Genomic DNA, 15,594 nt, shown 5'->3' on the forward strand with positions numbered 1-15,594 from the left:
GTTTTGAAATCTTTTAACTATTTCATATACAGAATGTTGTATTACTTGCACATCTATGGAGATATGCGTCTGTAAGTGCTAAGATGTAGCAGTGTGACTATGGGTCCTTATTCAGCTTCCTTGAACTTTATATTGCCAACTGGTAACTCTCTGGTTATTGTTACAATAAAAGGAAATACTAATTAAAAATCTTGAAGCATTATGCCTTTAATAATTGAGGCCAAGCCTTTGGTGATGGTCCAGTTATTCTCCAATGTGAATAACCAAATTCCTGTGTGAAACAGCTCCGTGATGTAGAATGCGACATGATTTGGCCTGTGCTCTGAGTCTCCCGGTAGCATAGCACAACTGGTAACTTGTTTCTAGTAATGGAACATCTACTTCATCTCATTTTATGTACATCGTTTCCACTGCCATATCTCCTACTTTTCTCCTGTTCTCTGCTACACCTCCTACCTGAATTTGATCTAACTCTGGATCTGTGTGCTTGTCATTTTTTTTTTTTTTTTGTAAGTTCTGCATATAGAGATAGTACTGTATTCCTGAATTATCCTCTTTAATTGGTGGATGGTCCAGTAAATATAAGCATTGTGTTGTTTGCTGTCCAGTCATCCTTCAGAACTTCTTTCCTAAGTTGAGGTTGGTCTCCTTATCATTAGGAAGTCAGCTGCCTTTTGTCTTCTGCCCCTGCCGCTCTTGTCTTGCCACACCAGGGCTGGCCTCCTTTCTAGCCAATCCTAGCCTCGCTCTCCTGTTGACTTCTTGTGTTTCCCTCACCCATGCTGGGCATCTCCTACTTTGATTGCTTACCTGGTTTCAGCTCTTGCTCACGTTGGGGACGATTTCTAAACCTAGACGTGAAGGTGAAAGGTGGTAGAATACGGCCTCTGCTCCTGGAAATGAGGCTGACTGGGTATTCTGGAAAGAAGAAGGAAAGCCTTCTTGCTGTAACCACTTCCGGTAGAAATACTGGAGAAGATAAACACTGTTTTATAATCTTTATTACAAGAAAGCGAGAAACTCACAAGTGGGGAAAAAGAGAATGAGGAGTGAGCATTCTTGAGAGAAAGGGGAAGAGTGGGAGGCTCTGCTGATAGTGGGCTCTGGAGTCCAGGGATATGGAGTTTAATAGCCTCTCTGAAGGGTGAGGCTGGGCTGAGGGTCTGGAGAGAACACCCATTAGCAAAGGGAGGAGGCTTTTTAAAAAAGAAAAAAAAAACTTTTTTTTTTTTTTTTTTAAGGAATCTGTTGGGTTTTTAAATTTATGTTATCTATCTATGTTCCCTATGTGGTCTAGAAAACCCCAGGCTGAGAAACTCATATCAGTACTTCTGGGTTGGAAGCACCTAAGGGCTTGGCAGAAGTAGACACAGATTCGCTCTGGAAGAACGATGCCCTCAACCCACTGATTAAGAGCTCTGGAGTATGAGCGAACGAAACATTACTAACCATAGAAGGAAATGAGCCACCACGAATGAGGGTCACCTTAAAGTCGATCGTCGTGTGCCATTTGTTCCATCCACTCACCCACACATTCCTCAAGTTTTTATGCATCATTTGTTATATACTGGGTACTGTTCTCAGCCAAGTTTTTCCCCTGGGGAATGGGAATTGGGTCGTGACCTGAGGATTCGGTACACTTGGCTCGGGGCCCTGCCCTCTTGAGGGCTGTGAGTCACGGCCAGAAAACTCTGGTGTTTGGCTGGTCCCAGGTTGAAAACTGTTGATTTATGTTAGTACCTTTATTTTACAAATGAAAAGACCGAGACCACAGTGGCCGGGTAATCTGCCCAAGAGGAACCTCAGTTCCCTTGTCTGTAGAATGGGGGTAGTATCTACCCCAAAGCGGAGCTATGACAGTGAGAGTATAACTAGCATATCATCTACCACAAGTAGGCCTAGTCTTCCTTCTCCATCCCTCAGATCGTCTCAAATAGCACAGAGACTCAGTCCTCCCGATTTTCAGCCCAGATGCTTTTCTTTTGTTGTTTGACTCCATAAGATCTTTATTTGTCCAAGCCCATACAGAGTCCCACATTTTCACTATTAATTGTTCTATGATCATTTCATGTTTATTAATTTTGCTGCCATGGGTAGATTGTGAACTGTTTAAAAAGTCCAGGGACCAGATTTTGTGTTTTATATATATATTGTGTATTTATATGTATATAATCTAGTCTTGGGTTGGTTACTTGGTAGGTGTTTTCTAGTACTCATTTATTGTGACTTGATGAAGCACATAATGCCATTGTTATGAGGAAATAAAAATTTTATTTTCTTCTGTCCAGAGAAGTCACTGTGGTCCTTATGTGAGAGTTTTGGCAAAATAAAAAAATGCTTTTGCTGTCTGCCTATGAAGTAGACATCTGTATTCTGCTCTCTCTGTCCCTGATTGCGGAGATCATCCCCACATGGTGGTCTGCTGTAGTTTTCATTACGATGCGGGACTGCCCATTCATTCAGCGCCAGGGATGGTCATCAGTGCTGCTCATTGGGCTGGGGCTCTCTCTGGGTGCTAACCCCACAACTGCTTCTGTAGCCCCAAGCACATGTTTGCAACTGCAGATGTGTCCATTTGTATGGGCATAGGGTCATCACCTAGCTCTGGTCCTTTGCCTCCTTGCCGTCCGCCCCGCCCTCTGCCCCAGTGCCAGGCCTAGAAGAACTGTCGGGCCTGCTTTCTGTGTCTGCGCTGTCCATCTGTTGGCTGAGGGTCAGGCACTCCTGCTTACCATTGGAAGCAGGGAGGAATCACTTGGAACTGATCCCTCCCGTAGAACCCATCTGAGGCTGGGCCAGAGCCAGGACTCTGTTCTCTGTGCAGTGGCTGGCTGCGTTTCAGCCATCCATTTGAGCCCTTTCTATATGAAAAACATGAAAGTGCCAGGGGATTATTTTTGCAAGCAAAAAAGATGGCAGCAGATGTGAAAACAGATTTACTCATCATGATGTAAATTGGTGCTTTGTTTTTATTTTTGTTTAACAATAAATAGGTATTCATGAAAATATTTGGCTGTAAAAATTAAGAAAAATAACAAATTGCGATTATCTATTATAATCCAATTCAGTATCTTTGGAAAGAACTTCAAGTTGTAAGTTAAAAATTTTACTGAAATGTATGTTACTATTGCAATAAGCTGAAAAAGTTTTGAGAATCCACGAGACATCTTAATATTCAGATCTATTATAATCACTTGTACCTGTTTTGTGTAGATAGATACAATAGTTTCCAGGAACTGGAATGTGGTAGGGGAACTAATGTACAGTTGTATGGCCACATCCTTTATTTTTCTCGGACATTTATTTTTATGTTTCTTCTTTTTTACAAAGGGAGTTGTTTGCATTTTGTGTTTGCTCTGTGACGGGGAGGGTAGTTTCTTCACTACACCTGAACTTGTTTGCTCTGGAAAACACGCTCCTGGAAAATGCGCTCAGCCATAACTGGCTTGACTGGCCTGCATTGCCTTGCAGCTGGAGGAAAGGTCCTGTGTGGCTGGTGCTCCTGGTCAGCGTCATTGTGGTGGTATGGCCTGAACACTGCTCAAGGGTCACTGGCAGGAGCTGGGGACATTTTTAGCTACACTGAAGTTTATATTATGATAGTATTTATGAGGGCGCCTGGGTGGCACAGTCAGAGGAGCATCCGACTCTTGATTTTGTCTCGGGTCATGATCTCAGGGTCCCGAGATGGAGCTTGGAGCTGGGCTCCCCGCTCAGCAGGGAGTCTGCTTGAGACTTTTTTCCCTCTGCCCTTTCCCCCCTCCATGCACCCGCACACCCTCTCACTAACTAAATAACAATGGTTGGTATTTCAAGACCAGTTTTACTTGTTATATAATTATATTTGACGTATTTACGTCATCCAAGACTATGGTGTTGAGATGATTGGAACTTAGCCTTTTAAGAACCTCGAGATTTTTAGCCTTTTTAATGGAAACATTTCCAAAATAAGCAATTCCCTTTTTAGTCAGAGGATAATGAATATAATAGAACCTATGATTTATCATTTAGGGCTTTCAGTTGATTATTTTGTGAGGACACAGACTATTGTTCTTGGAAGGGTTTGCATGTTGGGCTTCTTCCTACATTTAACCGTCATTCCCTTGGCAACACTGAGTTCGTGTGTTGGTCTGCAGATTGGGTAAGAAGACGTGTCTCCCTCTTGCAGAAGATTGACCGCATAATAGGAAAGATAGACCAGGACGAAAGTCTTAGGAAGGCAGGCTGGGGGTATGTATACATGTTTGGGATCCAGATGGATCTGGATTCAAATTACAGGGTGAATGAAATGTATTAAACTCTGTGAGGCATTTGTGTCACCAGAGTTGTGCATGCATGAGTCTGTTTATCTCTGCATGTGGCAGTGGGAAAGATTTCCTGTAGTTTACTGGCCTATGAAAAAAATATAATTTCTAATAACATCCTTGAGAAAGCATTTTTATTGCTTTATAGAATCATTTGTTCCTAGGGGAAAATATTTTTTAACACCACATATAAATAAAAGCACTTTTATTCAATTGAATGTACATTTGTTGAGTACTTACTGTATACAGTGTAAAAGATGTCCTGACCAACAGGCATCCAGAAGTCCTTACCCTTAAGTAATGCCCAGGCCAGTGGGGAATACAGGGGCCCAGATTCCTGCAGTGTGGTGGAGAACTGAATGAGCAACTCAAGAAAGATAGAAAAGTATACTGCGAAGATTAAAGAAGAGAAGTCCATGCCCAGTAGGGAGACGCTGGCAAGGATGTGTGGAGTGGATATTTTTGAAGATACATCTGGAAAGATGGCTAAAATTGGGGGATTTGGAATGAGCTTTGCAATCAGCAGGGTAAGTTCGGGGCTTGGTGTATAAGCAGAAAGTATACTTTGAAAGGAGCATAATTTTTAGAGGTCAGGGTGGAAGATAGGCTGAAAAGTTAGGTGTGGGTTTCTTCTGTGAAGAGCCCTGAATGACAGCCCACGGAAGGTGTCCTTAGGCAGAAATGAGATCCAGTGCTGTGATGAATGCTGTTCCTGTGATGAACCCGGTTTGATCACAGTTTTCTTTATATGCCATTTGATTTACTAACGCTTAGTTTAGGTCTTACTCATGAGTGATAGTCTTTAATTGTCCATTCTTGCACTCCCCATATCTGATTTGGTATCGAGGTACAGTAGCCTCCTAGGAGTAGTTGTGGGTGTTACAACTTCTGTTCTCTGGAGGGGTTTCTGTAGTACTCCTGTGGTCTGTTCCTTGAGTGGTGGTGGAACTTACCTATAGAATATCTGGACCTGGTATTTTCTTTATGGGCTGATTTTAGACTACTGAGTCCCCATTGTAATGGTTATGGAGTGGTTTAGACTTCATCTCTCCTTCTTGAGATAGTTTTGTTAAATTATGTTGCCTAGGAATTTGTCTGTTTCATGTGTTATCAGATTTTTTTAGCATTCAATTGTTCATGATATTCTTTGATCTCCTTAATCTTCACTGTAGCTACAATTACACCCCTTTTCTTTGACAGCATTGTTGATTTGTGCTTCTTCTCCTTTATCTTGTTGGAGGTTTGTGTCTCTGATTACTTTTTTTGAAGAGTCAACATTTGGCTTGGGTTAGCCTCTCTAATGTTATCTTTTCTATTTTATGAGTTTCTGTTTTTATCATCTCTTTCATTTACTGTCTTGGTTTATGCTGTAGTTTTTAATTGAACATTTAGCTCCTCAATTTGCAGCAGTTGTTCTTTTTTTTTTTTTGAATGTTATAAGCATTTAAGGAAATAAATTTCCCACAAAGTATGCTTTTTCTGTAGCAGACATGTTTTGGCATATATGAATTAATATTCAGTATTTTAAACCTTCCATTATGATTTTCCTGTTTCATATTATTTAGAAATGTGTTTCTTTAAAAAAATTTTTTTAAGATTTTATTTATTTATTATTAGAGAGCACAGCAAGGGGAGCAGCAGGCAGAGGAAGAGGGAGAAGCAGGCTTCCCCCTGAGTGGGGAGCCCAGCATGGGGCTCGATCCCAGGACCCCGGGATCGTAACCCAAGCTGAAGGCAGATGCTTAACTGACTAAGCCACCCAGGCACCCCTAGAAATGTCTTTCTTAAGTTTAAGAATTTCCAACATATGGTTTTATAATCGCCTTTAACTTAATAGTTTTGGGGGGCACTTAATAGTTTTAAGTCATATAAGAAGTCTCTGTGACACTTATTCTTAGAAATATATTGCGACTGACTTTATGTGGTAAGTTTTTATTAATGTTCTGTGTGCTTGAAAAGAATGTGCATCCTCTTAATTGGATACAAGGTTCTATATGTGTTCATTTTGACCAAGTTTGTTTGTTTAAAGATTTTATTTATTTTATTTTTTTAGAGAGAGTGCATGAGCGGGGGGCGGGGGGGCGGGGTTCAGAGGGAGAAGAAGAGAGAGAGGCAGACTCCCAACTGAGTGCAGAGTGCCATGGATGTGGGGCTTGATCTCAGGATTCCTGAGATCATGATCTGAGCTGAAAGCTAGAGTCTGATGCCCAGCCACGACTGAGCCAAGCAGATGCCCCTTTACCAAGTTTGTTAATTATGATGTTCGCATCTTCTAAATCTTTACTTTTTTTTTTTAGCTTGTAATTGAGGGAGCAGATGATAGTGTGGATTTTTTTTTTGATAAATACAGTACAGTGTTGTAAATGTATTTTCTTTGCCTTAATAACATTTTCCTTACTCTAGCTTATTTTATTATAAGAATATAGTATATAATATGTATAACAAAATATGTGTTAATTGTTTATATTATCAGTAAATCTTCCAATTAACGGTAGGCTATTAAAAGTTAAGTTTTTGGGGAGTCAAAAGTTTTATGTGCATTTTCGACTGCATTGGGGGGTTTACTGTAATTTTTTCTTTGTGTAATCTGATACTTTAACTGTCAAGAATAGAATTTTAAATCATTGACGTGTTGTGATTGCTGATTTATTTGCATTTCTACCATCTCTTTTATTTTATTCTGCCTTTTCTTTTTCCTCTTATCAGGGGAATGATTTGAGGTGTAGTGTCTTGCCTCGACCTCTTCCCACCTTTGTTTCTGGTCTTTTAGCAATTGCCCTTGAAATTTCACCATGCTTACCTAAACTAATCAAGTATGAAGTTTTAGCAGCATTTTACAGTACTTCAGCCCTGGTCATCCTTCCGATAAAAGTATTTTTTTTTTCCTTCCCTAAATTTTTTCTTTCCTCCCCCAAATAGGCAGACACAGCTTGGTGTTTAAACCATGGGCTGGAACCTGGCACCCTGGTTTGAATCCCCGCTCTGCTCCTAGCGGATGAGTAATGGTGGGCAAGGTGCTTCCTTTCCCGTACCTCCATTTCCTCATCTGTAAGTGCAGACAGTAAAAAGACCTTGTCATAAGGCTAAGGCTTTTAAGTGAGAAATGCAGTGCCTAAAAGCATTTAGAACTATACCTAGCAGTTAATAAGTACTGTAAAAGTGTTTGATGTCATTGCTGTTCTTTTTTTGAAAAGACATAGTTTATTTTACTTGTATTTTTGTGTTTTTTTCATTGTTTCTTCTTAGACCTTCCTTCTGAGTCATTTTCCACTTAATCTGATAAGTATCCTTTAGAAGTTATTTTTTGACTTCAGTTGGTTTTAAAACTTAGGTTTTGTTCTTTTTAAAATACCATATTCAACATTAATTCTTAAAAGACAGTTTTTCTGGATGTATAATTCTGTGTTGGATGTCTGGAATCTAATTCTGTATTTTTCTTCCAGTACTTTAAATATATTAGTTCATTGATTTCTGACGCCATGGTTGCTGTGAGACACCTGCCATCAGTCTGATCGTTGTTCCTTTGAAAGTACCTGTCTCGTTTTTGGCTGCTGTTCAACTCCCTTCTCTGTTTTACTAAAATGTGCCCAGGTGTGGATTTCTTTTTTATTTATCCTGCTTGGAATATATTATGCTTCTTATATCTGTGGATCTTATAGCAGTTCTGGCAAAATCTGTCAATATGTCTTCAGATCTTTTCCATTTTCTCTTATCTTTTTGGAATTCCAATTAAACTGGTCCTCCTCATCTATCCTCCATTTCTCTTAATTTCTCCTTTATATCTCCAGGTCTCTCTGTGCTACAAAAGATTTCACAGAGTTCTTGAGCTATTAGACCCAGTTCATTAACTCCTTTTTTTTGGCTGATGTTGTGTTCATATTATTGTATGCAGTTTTAATGATTAGGTCTTCCTTTTCTGAACGTTTTATTTGATCCTCTCTGGTTATTTTAGATCATGTCTCATTGCTTCCTTTTTCATTCCTTTAAACATTTCAACTACTTTATTTCTTCCTTCCCAATCTGTATACTGTTTATTTCCTTGTCTTATTACATTAGCAAGGACTTCCTGTACAATGTTGAAAAGCAGCAGTGAGAGGGGACAGCCTTGTGTTGTTCTCCACCTTATTGGGAAAGCTTTGAGTTTCTCACCATTGTTTTTTTGTAGATATTCTTTATCAATGTGAGGAAGTTCCCCTCTGTTCCTAGTTTACTGAGAGTTTTTGTCGTGAATGGGTGTTGGATTTTCTCAAATGCTTTTTTTGTGTGTGTGCTTATTGATTGATATGACCATGTGGTTTTTCTTTAGCCTGTTGATGTGATTGATTGCATTAGTTGGTTTTTGAATGCTGAACAGCTTTGTGTACTTAGAATAAATCCCCCATAGTTGTGGTGTTTAATTCTTATTATACATTGTTTGATTCGGTTTGCTAGTACATTGTTGAAGATTATTGTGTCAGTGTCCCTGAGAGATATTGGTTGTAGTTTTCTTTTTTTTGTATTGTTTTTGCCTGCTTTTGGTATTCGGTTAATTCTGGCTTTATAGAATGAGTTAGGAAGTATTCTCTTTGCTTCTGCCTTCTGATGAAAGAGATTATAGAGAACTGGTATAATTTCTTATTTAAATGTTTGGTAGAATTCACCAGTGAACCCACCTCGGCCTGGTGCTTTCTGTTTTATAATGTTCTTAATTACTGATTCCATTTCTTTCTTTTTTTTTTTAAATTTTATTTATTTATTTGACAGACAGAGATCACAAGTAGGCAGAGAGAGGGGGAAACAGGCTCCCCGCTGAGCAGAGATTCCCGATGCGGGGCTCGATCCCAGGACCCTGGGATCATGACCTGAGCTGAAGGCAGAGGCTTTAACCCACTGAGCCACCCAGGTGCCCCCTGCATTTCTTTAATAGATATAGGACTAGTCAGATTGTCTGTTTTTTCTTGTTTAAGTTTTCACAGATTATGTCTTTTAAGGAAATGGTGTATTTCGTCTGGATTTTCAAATTTGTGGACGTGGAGTTCTTGATAGTATTCCTTGATTATACTTTTAATGTCCATGGGATCTGTAGTGATATCCCCTCTTTTACTTATAATATTAGCAATTTGTGTCCTCTCCCTTTTTTAATTAGCCTGGCTAATTAAGGGCAATTTTTTTTAAGGCACTCAAATTTTTTTTTTAAAGATTTCATTTATTTATTTATTTATTTATTGAGAGCGAGAGAGAGAGAGAGAGAGAGAGAACACCACACAGGGAGCCTGATATTGGGCTCGATCATAGGACCCCGGGATCATGACCTGAGCTGAAGGCAGATGCTTAACCGACTGAGCCACCCAGGCAACCCAAGAATAAGAAAAATTAAAGTTTTGTTTTTTTTTTTAAGGTTTTATTTATTTATTTGACAGACAGAGATCACAGGTAGGCAGGGAGGCAGGCAGAGAAAGAGGAGGAAGCAGGCTCTCTGCCGAGCAGAGACCCCGATGCGGGGCTCGATCCCAGGACTCTGGGATCATGACCTGAGCCGAAGGCAGAGGCTTAACCCACTGAGCCACCCAGGTGCCCCAAAATTAAAGTTTTTATTTTACCTTTACTTGTTGCTTCTTTGATTCTCTTTCTTTGTGTGGGTCTGAGTTGCTGACCTATATCATTTTCTTTCTCTCCAAAGAACTTCTTTTAATATTTCTTATAGGTATGTCTACTGTTGACAGATTTCCTCAATTTTGTTTGCCTGAGAAAGTCTTCGTCTTTCATTTTTGGCGGGTAAGTTCACAGGACACAGAATTCTAGGCTGGTGGGTCTTTCTCAAGATTTTAAATATTTCACTTTCTTCTTGTGTGGTTTCTGAGGAGAAGTTGGGTATAGTTTTTGTCTTTCTTTCTCTATAGGTGAAGTGTTTTTTCCCCCTCTGGTTTCCTTCAGGATTTTTTTTCCTTTATATTTGATTTTATGTAGTTGAAAGTGATTCCTAGGCATTTTCCCTGTGTGGTGTTCTCTGAGCTTCCCGAATCTGTGCTTTGGTGTCTGACATCAATTTGGCTTATAAACCTGGCATTACTGTTTCAGATGTTCCTCTCTTCCCTGCTCTCAGTCTTCTCTTTCTAGTATTCCTGTTATGTGTATGTCACACCTTTTGTAGCTTTTCCACTGGTCTTGGCTATGGTGGTTTTTTTCCCCCCAGTCTTTTTTCTGTTTGCTTTTGAGTTTTGATGGTTTCTATTGAGAAATCCTCACATAAAGAGATTCTTTCCTCTGCTGTGTCCAGTCTTCTGATAAGCCCATCAAAGGCATTCTTCATTTCTGTTACAGTGTTTGTTTTCTCCGTGGTTTTTTTGATTGCAGCATTTCTTTTTCTGTTTTGTATTTCTTTTCTTTCTTTTATTTTTTTTTAAAGAATTGCCATGTCTCTGCTTATATTGCTTATCTGTTCTTGTGTGCTGTCTAGTTTATCCCTTAGAGCCCTTCCATGCGAGTCCTTGTTGTTTTTACTTTCTGGTCTGATCATTGCGGCATCTCTGCCATTTCTGAGTCTGGTTATGACGCTTGCTCTGCCTCTTCCAATTTGTCTTCTTGTTGCTGGATATGCCTCGTAACTTTTCCTTGAAAAGGGGATATAATGTACTGGTTAAAAGGAACTGTTGTAAATAGGTGGTGAGGTGTGGGGGGAGGAGAAGCATTCTGCAGTCATATGACTACATCTCAGTCTGTGTGTGGGTGTGTGTGAACAGGTTTTTTTTTTAATTGTAAAAAATGCGTAACATAAAATATACCATGTCAACAGTGTCTAGAGCGTGTAGTTCAGTAGTGTTAAGTATATTCACATTGTTGAGCAAGCAGTTTCCAGACTTGTTTCATCTTGTAAAACTGAAACTCTGTACCCATTAGACAACAGCCTCCCTTTCCTCCCTCCCCCAGCTCCTGGCAGTCAGCATCCTACTTTCCGTTTCTGTGAATTTGACTACTCTAGGTACCTTATATAAATGGAATAATTTACTTGTCTTTTTGTGAGTAACTTATTTTACTTAGCATAATGCCCTCAGGGTTCATCCACATTGTAGCCTGTATCAGAATTTCCTTCCTTTTTAAGGCCAAGTAATATGCCTTTATATGTGTTTACCACATTTTATTTATCCATTCATCTGATGGACCCCTGGGATTGTGTCTGCCTTGTGGCTGTTGTACGTAACGTTTCTGTGGACATGGGGGGTGCAGAGGTACACTCCTTTGGGAGTGTATCTGGGTATATATACAGCTGGATACTCGTGTACCTAGTATTTCTAGAAGTGGAGTTGCTGCATCTTACAGGACCTTGCTGAGGAGCTTCCGTAGTGTTTTCCATAGCGGTTCTACCATTTTGCAGTCCTGCCAGCAGCACAGTTTCTTCAGATCCTTGCCAACACTTTTTTTTGTGTACTAACCGTCCTAATTAGTGTGAAGTGATGCTTCGTCGTAGGTATGTGTGTGAATAGATGTCCTACTGACGTTCTTCAGAGTTTCTTCAAAATGCCGTTTTCTCTTCCGCCGTGGGCTTTGTACGTCTATCCCATTTGCATGGAGTATCTCCTCTTGCCTCCTCCACCTCTTCTTCCAGTGTCTAGCATCTACTCTTCCTTCAGATCGAAGCCTTCAGAACACCATAACGCTCTTCCTTGTGGCATTTGTCATAGCCATAATTACACGATTAATGCCTAATCTTCATCAGTGGACTGTAGGCTCCTTCAAGATAGGACCATATCTGTATTTACTTAAAATTGTCTTTTCAGCACCCAACTTAATGCCAACGACAACATTAATAATTGCTTGTACTGTGTAGCATTTACTGTGTGGTGGATACTATTTTTAAAAATATGTAAAGTATCTGGGGTGCCTCGATGGCTCAGTTGTTTGAGCGTCAGACTCTTGATTTTTGGCTCAGTCTGATCTCAGGGTCCTGGGACTGGGCCGTGCATCGGGCTCACACTCAGCAAGGAGTCTGCTTAAGGTTGCCCTCTCACCCTCTGCTGCTCCCCCTGCTCACATGCTCTCTCTTTCAAATAAATAAATCTTTAAAAAAAATATGTAAAGTACCCTTTTTAATATGTAGTGCTATGCACTTTTTTATGGTAGGCTCCACGCCCAACATGGGGCTTGAACTCCTGACCCCGAGATCAAGAATCACATGCTCTACTGCCTGAAGCCGGCCAGGCGCCGCCAAAGTTCTGTGCATTTGGACAGATAAACAGTTGTGTAAGCAACACCGCATCAAAATATGGAACCCGTCCCTCAATCCCCAAGATTTCTCTGTGTTTCTTCCTCCCCTTTCCTTCTGAGTTTTTTCCCTCCCTGTGTTATTGCGATATCATTGACATAGAACATTGTGGAAGTTTCAGGTGTATATCACAATGATATGATACACTCCTGTCTTACAAAATGGCCACCTCAGTGGGTTAGTTAATGCCTGCACCGCCTCACCTAACTACCGTTTCTTTTTCACGGTGAGGACATGTAAGATTGACTTTCAACAGCTGTCAAATGTCTAACACAATGCCATTAACTGTACTTACCATGCTGGGTACCCCCGGGGCTCTGGGTCTCCGCCTTTCTGTGGGCCTTTGCCTTGGACAGGCTTCACATATTTTTCTGTCTCCCCCGCCCTTTTAGTGGGACAGGGCGGCCGAATGGGCTGCAGTTGGGTATTTCTCTCCCCTCAGGTCGGTTAGGTTCTGATAAAATCCCAATTGGTTATACCTTGGTTAAATTGTTTTTCCTGAAGACAGACTTTTTTAAAAGAACAGAATGCTCTGGTGTCTTTCAAAATGATTCCTTTTCCCCTTCCCCAGCTGGAAGCACAGGGGGATTTTCCTCTGATAATTGCTGTGAGGATCTAGTGAGCTCCTGAAAGTAAAACTCACGAGAGTCTAGGGGCCCGATGGCTGGGTCCCCTGACGTTTTTCTCTCTCAAACTCGGCCACACTGAACCTCCAGCAGTCCATCCATTACAGTCTGGGTTTGCCTACCCCGGGGCTGGTGTGCACAGAGGTTTTAGCACACTGGTTTCTGCTCTGATCAGAGTAGTTCTTTGCAAGAGCCTTTTGGACTTCCCAGTTTTAGGTGCAGTGGGTGACTCACTTTTCTTACAGATCTGAGAAGAGTTGATTTTTCTGTTTGTTTAGCTTTTTACTTCTTATTAGGACAGAGTGATGATTTCTGAGCTTCTCTTATGGCAGACTGGAACCCAGAAATCCAAACCTAAATTCTAAACTTAAATTATTTTAAATTCTGTTTATGTTCATTTCACTTTCTGAAATCCAGTGGATCTAAATTTGTTGTTTCTATGGACAGCTTGTGATGCCTTCTTTTCTTTGTATGTTTGCTAATTTTTGATTGGTAACTGATTTTTGGTTGAACCTCATCTGTGGGAATCATTAGGTCCTAAATTGGGAATATTTTCACGTGGGAAAGATTGCATTTGCTCCAGTCCAGAACCATGGGGTGCTAGGAATCTGAGATAGTTTTCGCTACCTCTGTGGCCCCTGCAGGATATGTATGATTCAGTTTCTCCACCGTGAGGTTGGACCAAATTTTGGATATCTGATAGGGTGACCAACTGTCTGCTTGGGATTTCCTGGGATATGGGACTTCCAGGGTAAAACTGGGACAGTTCTGGGCAAACCGGGATGATGAGGCATTCTAATTCTGATTCCAGGGTTTATATCTGCATTTTTCCAGATAATTCTGGACATATATGTGTCTTACATGTGCATTTGCCAGATAACCCTGGCTTTCTCTAATGTTTGTGTGTATGTGGCTTCCCTGGAGATTTCTCATACTTTCCTACAAGTCCAGAAAAAAATTACGTCTGTTATAATTTACCCAAGTTCTAGTGATAAAGTAGTGGGCAAGCCCTTCAGAGCATCCTGGAAGTATAACCTGTAATTTTACTTTTTACTTAAGTTATTGAGAACGTGTTTCCATGTTACTCCATAGTCTTCTACAGTATAATTACTAGGGGTTGCATAGGATTCCGTTTTATGTCTGTACCAACACTTACTGAATCAATATATGAAAAATGCTGTAGTGAAAATCCTTAGAGCTAAATCTTCGCACAGTTCAACATTATTTCCTTATGATAAATTTCCGGAAGCAGAATTGCTGAATCGAAAGGTTTGCAACATTTTCAATCTTTTGAATCATATTGCCAAATTGGTTTCCCGTTTCTTTACGCCTTGTATGACACTGGGAATTATCATATCTTTCAGTCTTTATCACTTTGAGAAATAATAAAATGCTCTCCTTTGTTAAGTAAGGAACATGATCTTTGATACTAGTGAGCCCTATGTACGGTACCACCGTATTTCGACAGCCAGGTTTCAGGTACACATTCGTTCTTAGAGGTGTCTCACCCCCCACTCTCACTGGAACTGCTAGTCAAGAGGTTTGTCTTATAGCCTTCATATCCTTCTCTACCTATAGATAGATAGATGTTCATATTCTTAGTACTGGCTGGTGAAATCAGGTATAGAAAATAAATAGGGAGTAGCTTTCACTGGAAATGTACCTCTTTGCTGTACTCTGAACACAGCAGTGTGGGCCCCCAGCTTACTCCCTTACTCACATGTACTTTGGTGCCTGTCTGCCGTAGGCTTTCAGGAGACCCACATTCTGAGCGGCTGGTGCCGACCCCGGGTCTGTACAGAGAACTTCCATCAGTTAGCATTTACTTCCCTTTTTCTTAGAGGACTGAGGCTCTGTAGCATATGAAGTACCTTATTGAACATTTACTTGAATGCAGTGCTGGTGGGTACTGGATAAAAGTTGGAGTGTAGGAGTTTGTTTTTTAGTAGATCTGATGACTGACACAGAAAGATAGCTCTACCACACGCAGAAAAGAGCCTTGCCATGCGAGTCTGCATAGCGCTTTGGTATCTGCACTACATGTGCAGGAGGTGGTGTTCAGAGCGAGACCGAAGCCCTCTGTGGAATGCGTCTCTGAAATTGACGGCGCAAGTCAATGGGAAAATGATTGGATATGAACGTGCTTGTAGTAAGCACGCATCTTTTGCATAAGCCTGGGCATAACCACGCACACATAGCTTCATTATCTCACTAGCACGTTGTAAGAATTCCGGGCTGGTGAATGAGAACACAGTAAATGCATTAGATCATGACTGAACTCCACTATCCTTGCAGGGGTGCTGTGGTGTTTTCATGTGTATGGTTGTTCGTCCGTAGGTAGCTGCAGGACGAGTCCTTACTCGGAGAGTACCCCTGCCTTAAAAGGCAGTCTCGGACGGCACGTTTGAGCTAGCCTCTAGGCGGC

The 15,594-nt window shown here is 40.7% G+C and overlaps 1 protein-coding gene across 6 annotated transcripts in view; it reads left to right on the forward strand.

Annotated features, from left to right (window-relative positions):
* TULP4 (TUB like protein 4) overlaps positions 1-15,594 on the forward strand; it is a 223,243-nt gene that overhangs the window by 35,726 nt on the left and 171,923 nt on the right. Inside the window, exon 1 of one of the 6 annotated variants that reach the window (XM_032836455.1) lies at positions 9,988-10,058. The exons of the other annotated variants lie outside the window; for them this stretch is intronic. The gene's annotated coding sequence lies outside the window, so the exon portion shown is untranslated. Of the gene's footprint in view, positions 1-9,987; positions 10,059-15,594 lie in introns of those variants that run through there. 6 annotated transcript variants of the gene reach the window in all.

The sequence above is a fragment of the Lontra canadensis genome, unplaced genomic scaffold (assembly GCF_010015895.1).
Source record: "Lontra canadensis isolate GAN:19392208 unplaced genomic scaffold, GSC_riverotter_1.0 scaffold92, whole genome shotgun sequence".
NCBI classification, from domain to species: domain Eukaryota; kingdom Metazoa; phylum Chordata; class Mammalia; order Carnivora; family Mustelidae; genus Lontra; species Lontra canadensis.